Source organism: Amblyomma maculatum, chromosome 4 (assembly GCF_055883805.1).
Source record: "Amblyomma maculatum isolate TAMU_Amacu chromosome 4, ASM5588380v1, whole genome shotgun sequence".
Taxonomy (NCBI): domain Eukaryota; kingdom Metazoa; phylum Arthropoda; class Arachnida; order Ixodida; family Ixodidae; genus Amblyomma; species Amblyomma maculatum.
Window position 1 is genome coordinate 193271945 of NC_139347.1, and position 14302 is coordinate 193286246.

The window sequence follows — 14302 nt, forward strand, 5'->3', positions numbered from 1 at the left end:
GGGGTTCTAGGTAATTTCCGGAGCAAAAATTAGTACGAGGCGTAGTTCCGCTGTCTGTAGTGAAGATAGAAGTAAAGTAGTTATTCAGCGCGGCTGCAATATTTCGGTTTTCGTCTGGAGAAGCTTGGTTTTCATTTCTTGATTTAGGGCTCAGGTGACGCCAGAACTTTTGAGGAGCATCTTTTAAGAAGCGAGTCAGCGTACTAGTAAAGTAAAATGTTTTATCTGTTTTTATTTTGGGTTTCAAATCAGTGATAGCAAAGGTTAATTTTTCAATTGTTCTCGGTGATGGATGGCGTTTTTGCACTTGTTTCAGTCGTCGAACTTTTCGCTTGGCATGAATTACGGCTCGAGTTATCCATGGATTACGTTTGCGTCTTCTCTTAGTCTTGGTAGGCACATAATTAGTGATGCAATATGACACGTTTTTAAATCTCTGCCACAATGTTTCTATATCAGTGTGTACGTCATCCGAGAGATGTTGAAATGATGTTAGTTCGTGCGATAAAGTATCAAGTATGGTAATGTCGTCAGCTCGGTTGTAGTCGGGATACGTTATTGTTGATTGCAAACAAGGTGCATTATAGCGATGCGGGACAGAACACATTACTAGTTTGTGGTCAGACAGGCCATTTAAAATTTCCACATTGGTTTCTTGACAGGGGAAATGACTACTCAGGAAAACTAAATCTAGAATGTTGGAGCTGGTTCCTTGTACACGTGTGGGTTCTGTTACGATTTGCGAAAGGTTAAAAGAAAGCATTATATCAAAAACAACATCGGCGCAAGGTGAATTATGGTGCAGGGTGTTCCATTTAATATCAGGAAGATTGAAATCGCCTAAAAGTATTAGTCTCGCCCCCTTAACATGATGTTGCATAAACGTATACAATGATTGGAGTATGATAGGATCAGAACAAGGACTAAGATAGACGCAACCCACAACGATGGTAGAATTAGAAAAGCAGAGTTTGCAAAAGATAGCTTCTACCCCTTCAACTTCAGGTAACGTAAGGAAACTTATATCTTTTCATATCAATAATGCCACGCCTCCGCCTCGCGTCGGCCTGTCTTTGCGTGATATGGAATAATTTGGGGGAATTACTTCAGTCTTTAATTTCTTTTGTTAGCCATGTTTCAGTTATCGCCATGAATTCTCGCTTTAAACCTAATAATAAGGATTCTAGGGGACCGACCTTATTGATAATACTACGCGCATTAATGTTCATGAAGGTTATTTGGGACGCTGTGGACGGCGCAAGCGTAGAGTCCGTGTACCTGTGTTTTGGTTTTTTGTCTCGGTTAGTGAAGGTGTAACTGGAGGAGCTGCAACTGGTAACACTTCACAATTTTCGTTGTCCCAAAAATAAAGTTCACCGTTTATTTTTAGTTTGTCGTAAACCAGCGACACTTTCTCGCCGCGATCTTTTCTTGGTTTCCCGTATTTCCATAGCTTTTTTCTGATTTCGCGGACACGAAGCGAAAAATCTTCACTTATGGTAAACTCGGTGCCCTTTAATTTGTGACAGTTGCGCAAAATGTTCGTTTTTTCCCTGAAATCTAGAAGCTTTAGTTTTACAGGCCTTGTTTTGTTTTCCGTTGGTCTACCTAGTCTGTGAATGCGTTCTATTGCAACTTCTTCCAGTTTTAAGGATTCTTTCAAAACTTCTTCATTTACAGTTCGCTCCAGGGATTCCCTATTTTCTTCTTCCTTTTCAGGGATGCCATAAATAATAAGATTTGATCTTCTGGAGCGATTCTCAAGATCGTCTAGCTTTAATTCCAGAGATAATACGACCTGTTGAAGATTGGCAATATGATCGGTAAATGACGAAAGTTTGTCTTCAAGGAGAGTAAGGCGTTCTAGTTTGTTGTCTATTGATGTTAACCTTTCTTCTTTTATTGTCTTTATGTCATCTGCTATATTCTGTAACTGTTGCGAAAGTTCTGCCATGTCAGGCCCAGGGTTACTCTCAACGTAACCCGCAAGCAGTAACAATTTCATCACATGCACCACATCGCACACTGTGTCAAGAAGTACCGCAGGGCACGGCAGCACAACAAGGCAACGCTCGCTAGATCGAAAACATTTCCCAAAGCGCTTTCTTACCTGCACGAGGCAGACAAGCGGATTATCCATCTGTGCGCAAGCCCAGCTGCCGTGCCCTTTGGTTCGAAATCCTTCGTTCATGTCTTTTATAGTCCAAGAAGCTTGCAGCGCCGCTCCGCATGGCTTGAAGGCCACACAGTCGCTGCCGCTAGTCGTTGGCGATGGTAGGTGCCAAAATTCATCCGTGGATCGTAGGACCGGGGGCGTTGCAGAATTGTCGTTCCGTAGCACTTGCACATGTTCGGGCTGGAAATGCTGACGTGGTTGTTGGCATCCCGACGGTATCACCAGCAGGCTGGCGATGATCTGCACGAGGAAGACAAGCGGATTATCCATCTGTGCTCAAGCCCAGCTGCCGTGCCCTTTTCTATAGGGCATGTTTTATGCTTCTATAGGGCATGTTCGTACGGCTTCGGTAAAGAGGGACTTTATATAGCTATGTATAGGGTGCTGTTTCATATAATGCGGTGGCTTAAGGCTGCATTTTAATGATATGCGACAGAGGCAGCAATGCGGGATACGGTGAATAAGCAGGTAGCAAAGTGCGGCTACTCCAACGAGGCTCTGCAAGGAGATTTAAGAACCACAAGTTTTGTTTATCACTACCAGGTTGTTGCTTAATTTATGCGTTATTTGTAATGATTTTGAGGTGACATGTCCGTCGTGCAAGAGCCTGTTGCAGGAAATATGAGTCAGCTGGACCAGTTACAGGTTTATGAAAACCAAGGACAATGGAGGCTTGATGTACCCCGCAAAGGAAGTAATCAAGCTTTGTCCGCTTACGAGCCCCTTCATTAACAGGATGATGAAGTCTGAGAACGTCCGGCGCAGTAGCAAGCTGTGTAAACTTTTGATTTCATCATTTTTGCTGACTGTACACAGTACCTGCAGCTCATCTATGAAAACAATGATCGTGCCCATGCTGAGGCGCTATGCAAGATATCGTAAAGTTGCTGCACCCACTGATAGCGAGCTGGGCTGGAAATGTGAACTCAACAGTAGAGCGATGTTTACGGCTATGGCATAAACCTCTCTCAAGAAAGGTTTTCCATCTGCGATTGCTAATTTTCTTCCTTTTTTGTGTGGCATTTAATAAGCGTACACGGCTGCTCGCTGAATCTCGGCTGCAGTTGCGCTCTGAAGCGTGAACATTCTTGTGGTCGCCGCTAAGAGTTTCACAACAGGAACACTCGATGCGCGTTCTTCCATTGAAAATTAAAAACCAGAAAAATTATATGGGTTTACGAGCAGCCAATAAAAATAGTAATAAAAACTTTCGGCGAATATACGTAGCACCTTGAGGCTGACCGGCTCTGCAAAATGCGGGAAGTCACGACGGATAGCGTTCTGGCGTACAAAGTTTAAGGTCTCCAACTGAGTCGAAAGTCCCAGGTTATCATCTATATTTAACCTAATAAACATCTTCATCTTTCCACAGTAACATTTGTCAGAATGAGATAGAAAAGTTGGTTACATGCCGCATTTTGACAGAGGTTGCTCATAGTAGGACATTTTTTTATTAGATAGCGCTGTCAACATAGAACAGGTTGACATCAGTTTGTGTATAAAAGCTGTATGCAGGAATGAGTAAATGGTATAAAAATTACACACGGAATTCGCGACATAGTTATGCATTAGGCTACCATGGCAGCTGAACAGCTTCGAATTGTTCACAGCCGGGTGACTTTTTCATGTGAGAAACAATTTTATCCGAATGCAGCATCATGGTAATGCGAGCTCTTCAATCCAGTGGCCTTAAACTACCGTCACATTTTTTTCGGGGTACACTCCAGTATACATCCTTGCCGAGCAAGCGCTAAGTGTTGACATGGTCGCACTGGACGTGACAGTATATTCTAATTCGTGTTGCCAAATTTTGTGAAGCGGAGCTCTTATAACCTTAAAATAAAAGGGTTCTACCTCGCCGACACCTTCCTGAAAGCGCAGCCAGGCGCAGCTCTCCGCGCGCGGCTGTCCCCGAACGGTGGCGCCACGGCGGGAGCGACGTGAAGTAGGCGCCTCCCGCCGGTTTCAGGCGACGTAGCAGGCCGCACCTAGTGCGCTTCTATCGAGCGGCCGTGGCAGTTGTTTCTGTGTAACGACTGTTACACATCTGGTGGAGGTGCTGGGTATACGCTTCCCGATCTGCGTACGCATACGAGATAAGAACACGGAGCTCAAACCGGTTCATCAGCGCCCTAGTCGCCGCCTCCGCGGCCAGTCACTTGAATTCGGACCTCTTACAACCCCGACGAGGACGACGCAGGCTCGACCGACGGTTCCACCGCAAATGGCCGCAGAGAGTAGGTCCCAGGCGCCCATCCTCTACCACACGCCGCGAACACCACCATCGTTTCACGGCGATGTATACGAAGATGCGGAGGACTGGTTGGACACCTATGAGCGCGTCGCCCGCTACAACGGCTGGAGCGACGACCGTAAGCTCCATAACGTGTTTTTCGCGCTTGAAGACTTCGCTAAGACATGGTTCAAGAACCACGACAGCATGTCTACATGGGAGACGTTTCGCCTAAATCTCCTACCTACATTCCCCAGCGCAGACCGCCGGGAGAAAGCGGAAGCTGCGATTCACTCCCGCAACCAGCGCACCAACGAAAGCGTTCGCATGTATGTGGAGGACATGACGCGCCTCTTCAAGCGTGCTGACACCTCCATGGCGGAGGAGAAGAAGCTACGCCACCTCATGCGTGGGGTCAAGCAGGAGCTTTTTGCCGGTCTTGTGCGCAGTCTACTGCGTACTGTTGTCGAATTCCTCACTGAAGCGACCACCATGGAAACAACGCTCTTGCAACGAGCCAGGCAATACAATCAGCATGAGAGCACGCTTGGCCCCGCTGTTTCTTCGGTGTCGCTTGGAAGCGATGTGGCCGCTTTATGTGCCCTAATCAGGTCGATCATCAGGGAGGAACTACAGCGCAGCAACAACTCCCTGAGGGTCCTAGCCAGAATGAGGTCATACCTACCTATGCGTCTGTCCTTTGCCGGGAGCCAGCACCTGCCTACGACGTCAATATCGTCAATACCACGACTCAAACAGTGCAGCAGTCTGGTTTTGCCCGGTTGCCTGCTAGACCAGCCTATCATCGGCCACGGAAATGTGAAATGTGGCGTGCACCAGACCGGCGGCCCCTCTCCTACCACTGTGGGAAGGCGGGTCATCTTAACAGGGCCTACCCGTATCGCCGAGTGGGCCTGCGTGGTTTCGCGCCCCACGATCCTTGCCCACGAAACGGCGAATGACCATTCGAAATCGAAGCCTACCTGTCGGCTCGTCAGAGGCTTGGAACATACGGCCGTTATGACTCTAGATCGTCGTCTCCTCGGCGTTACCGTTCCCCAAGTGCTCTCCGAGACGCCGGCTATCCTGAGCGGCGTTCTCCCAGTCCACATCGGGAAAACTAATTCCAATGGTCTCCGGAGGCAAGGACGCTGCTCTCGGGAAAACCAAAGATCCTCCGTTGCCGATACACCGAAACGCTGATTTCTCACAGGGGCAGGGTAGCGACAGCATCCGATGTGCTACCTCTGAATTGTGTGTGACAATTGACGGTATTGAGGCTGTCGCTTTTCTTGGTACTGGTGCCGATTATTTGGGGATGAGCCATGCCCTTGCGCAGGACATGAGCAAAGGTTTGACGCCATGGTAGGGCCCTAGCATTCGCACGGCTGGAGGTCACCTCATTAGCTCGGCCGGAAGATGCACAGCCGGAATCAGCATCCGCGGTTTCATCTACGTCGGTGAATTCGTCGTCTTGCGCGAGTGTTCGAGGGATTTGATCCTGGGCCTCGACGTTCTACAGGCAAACGGTGCTGTGATCGACCTGCACGAGGCGCGAGTCACATTTATGAGAAAGCAAGCCGTGGCGCACAGTGACACAGAAGACTTAGGAGTCAACGCTCTGCGTATCGTCGAGGACGACGCAATGCTGCCACCACGGTCCAGTGTGCTCATGTTAGTGAGGAACGACTGGTTTCATGACTACGAATGTATTGCGGACAGTAACCCTTCGCTGTTGCTCGAGAAGAGAGTGGCTATTGCGAACGGTCTTGTCGACCTGAATGACGGCTGTGCGACAGTTTTCCTGACGAATTTCACCAATGAATTTCAGCACCTCGCAAAGAGAACGGCTGTCGTTTTCCTCCACAATGTAGATGGGTGTCCGAATCTGTGCCCCGTGGAGATGAATCTTCATGACGATGCCGCAGCACACAACGCCCCTCAGAAGGTTAAAATCAACCCGGGTTTGTCACCTCATCAAAAGAACCTTCTGTCATCCCTGCTACTTGATTTTAAAGACTGCTTCGCGACGAGCTCCAAGGTCGGACGTACGCCGGTAGCCAAGCATCTCATCGTCATCGATTCAGCCACGCCACCAGTTTGTCAGTGTCCATACCGTGTTTCGCCTAAGGCGCGGGAGGCTATTAGAGTGAAAGTCGATGAAATGCTTGCAGATGATGTTATACAGCCGTCAACAAGTCCGTGGGCGTCGCCGGTCGTCCTGGTGAAAAAGAAAGACAACACGTTACGATTCTGCGTTGATTACAGGAAACTGAATCAGGTTACTAAAAAGGACGTGTATACCCACTACCCAGGATTGATGATGCACTTGACCGACTCCGAGACGCCAGGTTCTTCTCTTCCATAGATCTGAAAAGCGGATATTGTCAGATCAAGGTGGACGAGCGAGACCGCGAGAAAGCAGCTTTCGTGACGCCCGACGGTCTGTACGAATTTAAGGTGCTCCCGTTTGGGCTCTGCTCTGCGCCGGCCACGTTTGAACGCATGATGGACACTAGTTGGTCTGAAGTGGCAGTCACGCCTTGTGTACCTGGACGACGTGGTCATCTTTTTGTCTAGTTTCGAACAACACTTGCAGCGATTGCGCATTGTCCTTCAAGCTCTCCAGTCTGCGCAATTAACTATCAAGACAGAGAAATGTCATTTCGCCTCCGAGGAGGTCCGTTTCTTGGGACATGTGGTCAGCGCACAAGGTGTTCTCCCAGATCCCGACAAGACTTCCGCCGTCTCCAGTTTCCCAAGTCCAACCGACAAAAAGGCCCTCCAACGTTTTCTGGGCCTCTGCTCCTATTACCGTCGCTTTAATAAAGATATTTCTCGCCTAACTGAGCCATTGACAGCCTTGACTCGAGATGACACACCCTTTTTATGGGGGAGTGCCCAAGATGAAGCCTTCAAGGAACTCCGTCGCCGCCTACAAAGTCCACTGATACTAGCTCATTTTGACGAGAATGCAGACACAGATATCCACACTGACGGCAGTAATGTGGGCCTAGGAGCGATCCTTATACAGTAGCAGGATGGTGCAGAACGAGTCGTCGCCTACGCGAGCCGTACACGTTCTCGTCCGGAACGGAACTATTCGACCACAGAAAAAGAGTGTCTTGCCGTCATCTGGGCTCTGAGTAAGTTCCGAAGTTCCGACCATACATCTACGGGCGACCGTTTCGTGTTGTCAGTGATCATCACCTGCTATGCTGGTTAGCCAGTATTAAAGATCCTTCCGGGCGGTTGGCCAGGTGCAGCCTCCGGCTACAGGAGTACGGCATGACAGTCGTCTATAATTCGGGCCGGCAGCACCAAGACGCACACTGTTTATTACGAGCACCCGTGGAACCGGCTACGCAAGACATCACCGATGATTGCCCTATCCTTTGTGCCGTTAGTATCCCCCGTATGGCGCAACTTCGACTCTGAGTTGTCGGCACTCATTGAATACATGGAGGGTATTAATGCTAATGTACCCCGTTTGTTTCATCGTGGGCTGCGGTCCTTCACTCTGCGACGTGGAGTGTTCTACAAGCGCAACTTTGACAGCACCAGGGAGACGTTTCTGCTTGTTGTGCCATCCCAGTTACGGCCCGAAATCTTGAGCGCTTGGCATGATGAACCATCCGCCGGCCATTTGGGGATCAGTCGCACACTGGCAAAGATTCGGCTCAAGTACTACTGGCCCAATTTACTACCATCAGTGCGTAAATACTAGCAACATGCCGTGATTGCCAATGGCGCAAATCTCCTTCTGATACCAGCTGGCATTCTGCCGCCCATAGCAGCCCCAAATACTCCTTTTCAGCAAATTGGCATAGACCTCCTCGGCCCTTTTCCGAAGTCGTCCACTGGAAAACGGTGGATTGTGGTCGCGACGGATTACTTGACACGGTACGCTGAAACTGCGTCACTTGCAAGCTTCTGCTGAAGTCGCCGAATTCTTTGTCCACAACATAGTCCTTCGTCATGGGGCTACTGCAGCTATCGTTACCGACCGTGGAGCTGCATTTACGGCTCGCTTTATTCAGGCTGTACAAAAGCTTACGCACACTAACCATACACGTACAACAGCCTACCACCCACAGACAAATGGCTTGGTGGAACGCCTCAGCAGGACCTTGACCGACATGCTTTCCATGTATGTTGATGTCGAGCACAAAACATGGGACCAAATTCTTCCATATGCAACGTTCGCGTATAATAGCGCGAAATAAAAAACGACGCGGTTCACTCCGTTTGAATTAGTCTTCGGTCGCCGCGTAACCACCACCCTGGCTGCTATGCTGCCAGTGGACCTCCCTGAAAGTGAGACTGAACTCGACGTCGATGTCGCCATATATGTTCAGCGCGCGGAAGAAGCGCGGCAACTGGCCAGACAGCGTATTCACCGCCAGCAGCAGATCGATGCTGACCGCTGCAACCTTGGACGCCGCTACGTTACCTACAACCCGGGCGACTCTGTGTGGATCTGGACGCCCATTCGTCACTGCGGGCTGTCCGAAAAGGTACTGCGCCGCAACTTCGGCCCTTACCTTGTTGTCCGCCGCCTCAGCGACATATTGTATGAAGTTGTGTCAGCCTCGCCGGCTCATTCATCGCACAACGGCAAGCGCACTGACGTTGTGCATGTGGTGCGAATGAAGCCATACTACGAGCGAACCCCCGACTGACTTTCATGCTGCATGTAGCCTACTCCGCGATGCCAAACTCGTTGTGTAACTTTTGAACGCTTTTTCTCCCCGCTCTTCTGTCTGACGGTAACACCGCATTGGGGCGATGCTCCAGAGTAGGGGGCAGTGACACGTGCATTAGAGCTAGAAGAAGGAGCGAAATGGGACGAAGTAGACGACGTTGAAGTGTGGCCCCCGTTCCTGGTGCCCTCGTTCGCTGGTTCAGCTGTCTCAGTGCTCTCGCTCAGCAGCCACAGTAGTTGTTTCGGTGTAACAACTGTTACAATATTTTGGGAGGCTTTGTACAACTAGCGATGTACCGTGGTTCCTGGGTAACCAAGATATGAACTGCAGTTGCTTCCGATATCCCCGGCAAAAAAGCATCTTCAGTTGTGCTTTAGTGTGCTTGCATTGTAAAAAAAATGTAAGTGAGCCATGTGTTAGAAATCCAGTCATGGGGTGTAGTCTCTAATGTGATGGTGGTGGTAGTGATAGGGAAATTCTATTTCCAGCGGATACAGACAAGCCGCTATAACGACGGCCGCTATTCCTTGGACAGCGGCGGTATTTTCAGAGCTTTATTTGTGTCCCCGGGTCTGGGCTGAACAGTAGTCTCTCCCAGTGATTAGAGTAGCATTTGAAGTGGTTCACAGGTAGGGACTGTGGGAATTTCCGGATCATATGAGTCAGATCGGCGTTGGCATCACAGTTTTTGCATTTGTCAGAATAGACTCTTTCCGAATATAGGCAACATAGTAAGAGATTTGGATAGGTATTAGTTTGAAGTTTACGTCATGCTTTGGCCTGTCGTTTGTAGAGCGTTTTGTCTACAGAGGGAGTCTGGCAAGCCTGTAATGCTGCACGATTTTTCTATAAGAAAACAACCTGTCCTTGCCGGAGTTTATAGCGGGTGGGCAGCACGGCCTCGCTGGACGGGACAATTCTCGAGCTAGACTATGAGCCCCACCTCATTACCAATAAGGGAGGCATACGAGCAGGCTTCCACATTAAGCGAATGCGCCACAAGGGCTGACAATTTTGCACAATAAGCGCTGCTTGTCGGGAGATCCTTCCCAACGTGTAAATAAGTATGGCCAGTTTTGAGTCGGTGACTATGGTTTCTGCCGAGAATCCCACAATGGCTAGAGCAACGGTTGCTTCTTCACCAACATCTGTGTGTTGAGTACGTGCAGTGCCCCCAGTTATGACTTCACCATGTTCTGTATGATCACGGCTTTCATCATTCCAGTCGAGGAATCTGCTGCATTGACATACTCTACAGATGTATCGTTAAGAAAACGTGCGGCCAGATTTGGCTTTCTGTGCACGACGTTCAGCGTGGAAATCTGGGTGCATGTTCCGAGGCATCGGTCGGATGACCGAAAGCTATCGTATATGTTTGGGAAGGTCAGTTGTCAGTCCACCCTGTCCTTTGTAATTTATGCCTAGTGAGGACAGAATGTATCTGCCAGTTGATGTGCCTGATAGCCGTTCGTATTGCGAGATGGTGACCGCTTCAATAGTCTCCCTTGGGGTGCTATGAACACCGAGGCCTAAGACTTTCTCTGTCGCTTTATGAACGGGAAGCATAACTGCCTGTTTAACGAATTTTTCCGATTACGGCTTCCACGTTCTGTTTTTTCAGCTGACTTAATATGTCAAAGGGCACGCGTAGGCTATGCAACTGATCACAAAGGCTTGTACTAAGCGCAGAGTAGTCTTTCATGAAGCCAGAGTGGCGGTTACTAATGCGGCGGATGAGTTGCATAATTTGCGGCGAGGTTCCTTGAAAGGAGAAAGCAAAATTTCAAAGTAAATTGCCTTAAACCCTCAATGCAAGCCTGGGAAAATTGCGGCTGATTTAGCTAGGGTGACCAGGGCCCGTATTCCGAGTTTGCGTCGTTATCGTAAGTGTCGATATCTCCCCGACCTCTAGTCACCTGATTGGTGGAAACGCTGGAAAATGATGTTGCCACCTCTTCCGGTTCCGCCGTAACAAAAACCAGTTTCGGCGTTTCAACCAGTCGGAAGGCTCGAGGTCACTTGAGATAGCGACACTTCGGTAAAGACGCAAACTCGGAATACGGGCCCAGATGCTGTGTGCGCAAGCTCTTCACGTTGAGTCTATGTCATATTCGGTTTCAGCTTAGGGTTTCAAGGTCCAGCTTAATGTAAAGATATTCAAAATCGCTGAGTCATGACCTAAGCGGGAGTGCACTAGGATATTTCGGCATCGCATGAAGCGCCTCAAGAGGGCAGTGCGATAGCGGAGTGTTTAGGTTCATTGCACTCGGGTGGAAGTTGATGTTGATTAGGAAGTTGATGACGTAAGAGAATCCCAATACGCCTGACGGCGTTATTGGTTACGGCGATAACTATGAGGTTTCGTACTAGCTACCCACTAAAAATACCTTCGTTTGGATCTGCTCTGATAGCCGGAGGTTCAGAGCCTGGCGAAATCGTGTAAAGCTTGTGTCCGAATGTAATGCTTTCACAATAAAAACATTATGAGTGGTAGTTATGCCTCCTTACGTGTGATATTTCAAAACCACACATAGTGTCTGCGACGTCCGAAGACTGACTGATGAGGTAGCACACCGCTCTCATACCCTTCGCCGAGGCACAAGGCCCTCCCCTCCCTCCCCTCTTACATTGCCATGGTGACACTCACCTCTCACCCCTCCTTCGAGGTATTGTGGCGCCGTCTACGTTGCCATTGTCACGCTCGCCTTATGGCCCTTCCGCTGAGGTGCAGTGGCTCTTAATGAGCAATTATAACCTCGAATTAGTACTTAATTAACAATAGTGTTTTTAATTGTAAGTCAGTAAGTATTGCTTAATTGGTAATTAGTGGGGACCTATTACAGGCGGATACTTTTCGTCACGGGAACTGGACACTGATATTAACGACTACTACATGTCAATACTTTCTGATGAAAGAAACTGTATACAATACTCCCCTGAACCAAGAAAGGCTTTCGCCCTAAAAATCGTCGTAGAGGATCCGAACCCTCAAATGTCATGTGGAAATCGGGTTCGAAACGTGGAAGTATCCCCGCAGCCGATCATCCTGCGTGCAGGCTGCAATATGCTCTTGGGTTGTGCACTACACGTCGTTGTCTCCATCAGATGTTATCTGCGCGCAAGACTTTCGCACATGCTGCTTAGTTCAACGACCAATGTTTTGTGATGAAAGGCCGATGCTTGCCACATGACTTCTTGATGCCGATTTACCCCAGGAAATAGTGATTTCGCGCAAAAAGGGCTGAGTGCGATAATGACAGTTGCCTCCTGCGTTGAAAATTGGTAAAGCCATGGTCCTGTAGCGATACGTAGAGAACATGGAAAGAACTGCAACGTTTCCAGAGCTGCAATTTTGTCATATTACAGAGTTTGGGGCGGATTTTAAATTTTAAATATTCTGAAATTTGGATTGCACAACGTGCCCTAGGGTTGCCTCCGTAGTTTTATTTTGGTGGCAACCAGGATAACTTGCGGGATGTGGAATACCTTCATACCGTATTTTCCGGTGTATAAGTGAGGGCTGTTCTCTGAAAATATTGTCAGTGCGTCTTATCTACCGGCGTGACTTAATAAACCCAGGCTACGGTGGGTGTATCTGGTCCTCTCCATCTGGTCTAACGTCGCAAAGCGACTCAGGCTGTGAGAGGCACCGTAGTGGAGGACTCCGGAAATTTCGACCACCTGGGATTCTTTAACGTGCCCCAAGGTATGATGTCGCCTCATGTGCACCTAGATCTTCAATTCGATCGACCAGAATTCTTAAGCAGTATGAGCACTCAGCCAGACCTACGACGCACCCTGCTGTACCTGGTTCTTAACCACAACAACATTTTCTGCCTTCCCCACCGATATACCGATATACTACCGCTACGGCGTCGAAGGTCACATCGCCAGGTACTGCGGCAGTAGGTTCCCGCCCCGCTATAAACGCCCGGCGCCTCCAACAGTACCCAACAATCGGCAATGTAACCCCGTTTTTCAGCAGTCAAATACTCCGCGCGGGTATTACCGCAACATCCATAACGAGAATCTCCGCGGCTATTCCTCTGCATTTGATAGAAGTGCTACTCCTCCACCCGCCTTCCGTTCGCGTCGTTCTTCATCACCGCGGCGGCGCTCCATGTCGCGTCGCCAGGAAAACTAACCAGCGCGACCAATGGGGGTGAGGCCGCTGAAAATGCGCTGTGTGCCAACACCCCTCCGATTGTGAGGCTCAAAAACAAACTTCGTGTGTTCATTAATGGTGTGTGTACATTAGCTTTGGTGGATACGGGTACGACTGTATCTGTGATGATTAACCTGTTAAGGCGCTTGTTGCGTAGAAAAGTGATATTTGAATATAATCGTGCTTCAACGTTTTGTGGGGTGAGTCGTCGCGACCTCTGGGTGTGTGTAGTGCGCAAGTATCTGTAGGTGGTGCAATTTTTCAAGCCGAATTCGCACCCTTTTTTTTCGTGTAAATAAGTTTTCTCAAAGTGCCATTAAACCTGCTTGTATATATTTCACCAACTTCGAAGATTCAATCTTTCATCAACCCGGAGTCTCTGCACGCTACCAAGTGAAGGCCGGGTCTACCTAGTCACAGCATCACAACTGGTGACCAGCTTTGGGATCTGAATCTACAAGCCACATCATCTGGTGATTGGAGGTGGATCAGAATCTACAAGCCACGACATCTGGTGATCGGAGGTGGCATCTGAAGCTACAAGCCACAACATCTGGTGATCGGAGGTGGCATCTCAAGCAACAAGCAGGAGCAACAATCGGCCAACAAGAGAGCAGCTCGGAACATCGATCGCATGTGTGGGTGAGTGATTGGCTTTTCTTCTGATGGGGACCAGGTTATAGAACAGGGTTAGATTTTAGAACTGATATAGAGTGTTGAAACGCCTTTAGGTTTGGTAGTTTGCACAGTTGTTTTGGAAGCAGCCGACACTCGGAGTGATCATGGACCTACAAAAGCTGCAGAAACCGGAACTGTTGCTATTGTGCGAGGAATTGGTAACTGATACAAGTGGTTTGGCACGAAAGCCTTTGATTTTAAAGGCAATCACTGATTTGGGAACCGATGATGAGGAGCTGAGTCAAGCATGGAATCTCATCGGACAAAAAAAAGGAGGAGCAGCTCAGACAGCAGAAAGAGCGGGAAAAAGAGGAAAAGAGGCGTGAGCGTGAAATTGACACAGA

At 48.8% G+C, this 14302-nt stretch overlaps 1 pseudogene; it reads right to left on the minus strand.

Moving 5' to 3' along the window:
* Positions 1 to 1192: 1192 nt before the first annotated feature.
* LOC146193926 (uncharacterized) lies at positions 1193 to 2488 on the minus strand (annotated as a pseudogene).
* Between the last annotated feature and the right edge of the window lie 11814 nt (positions 2489 to 14302).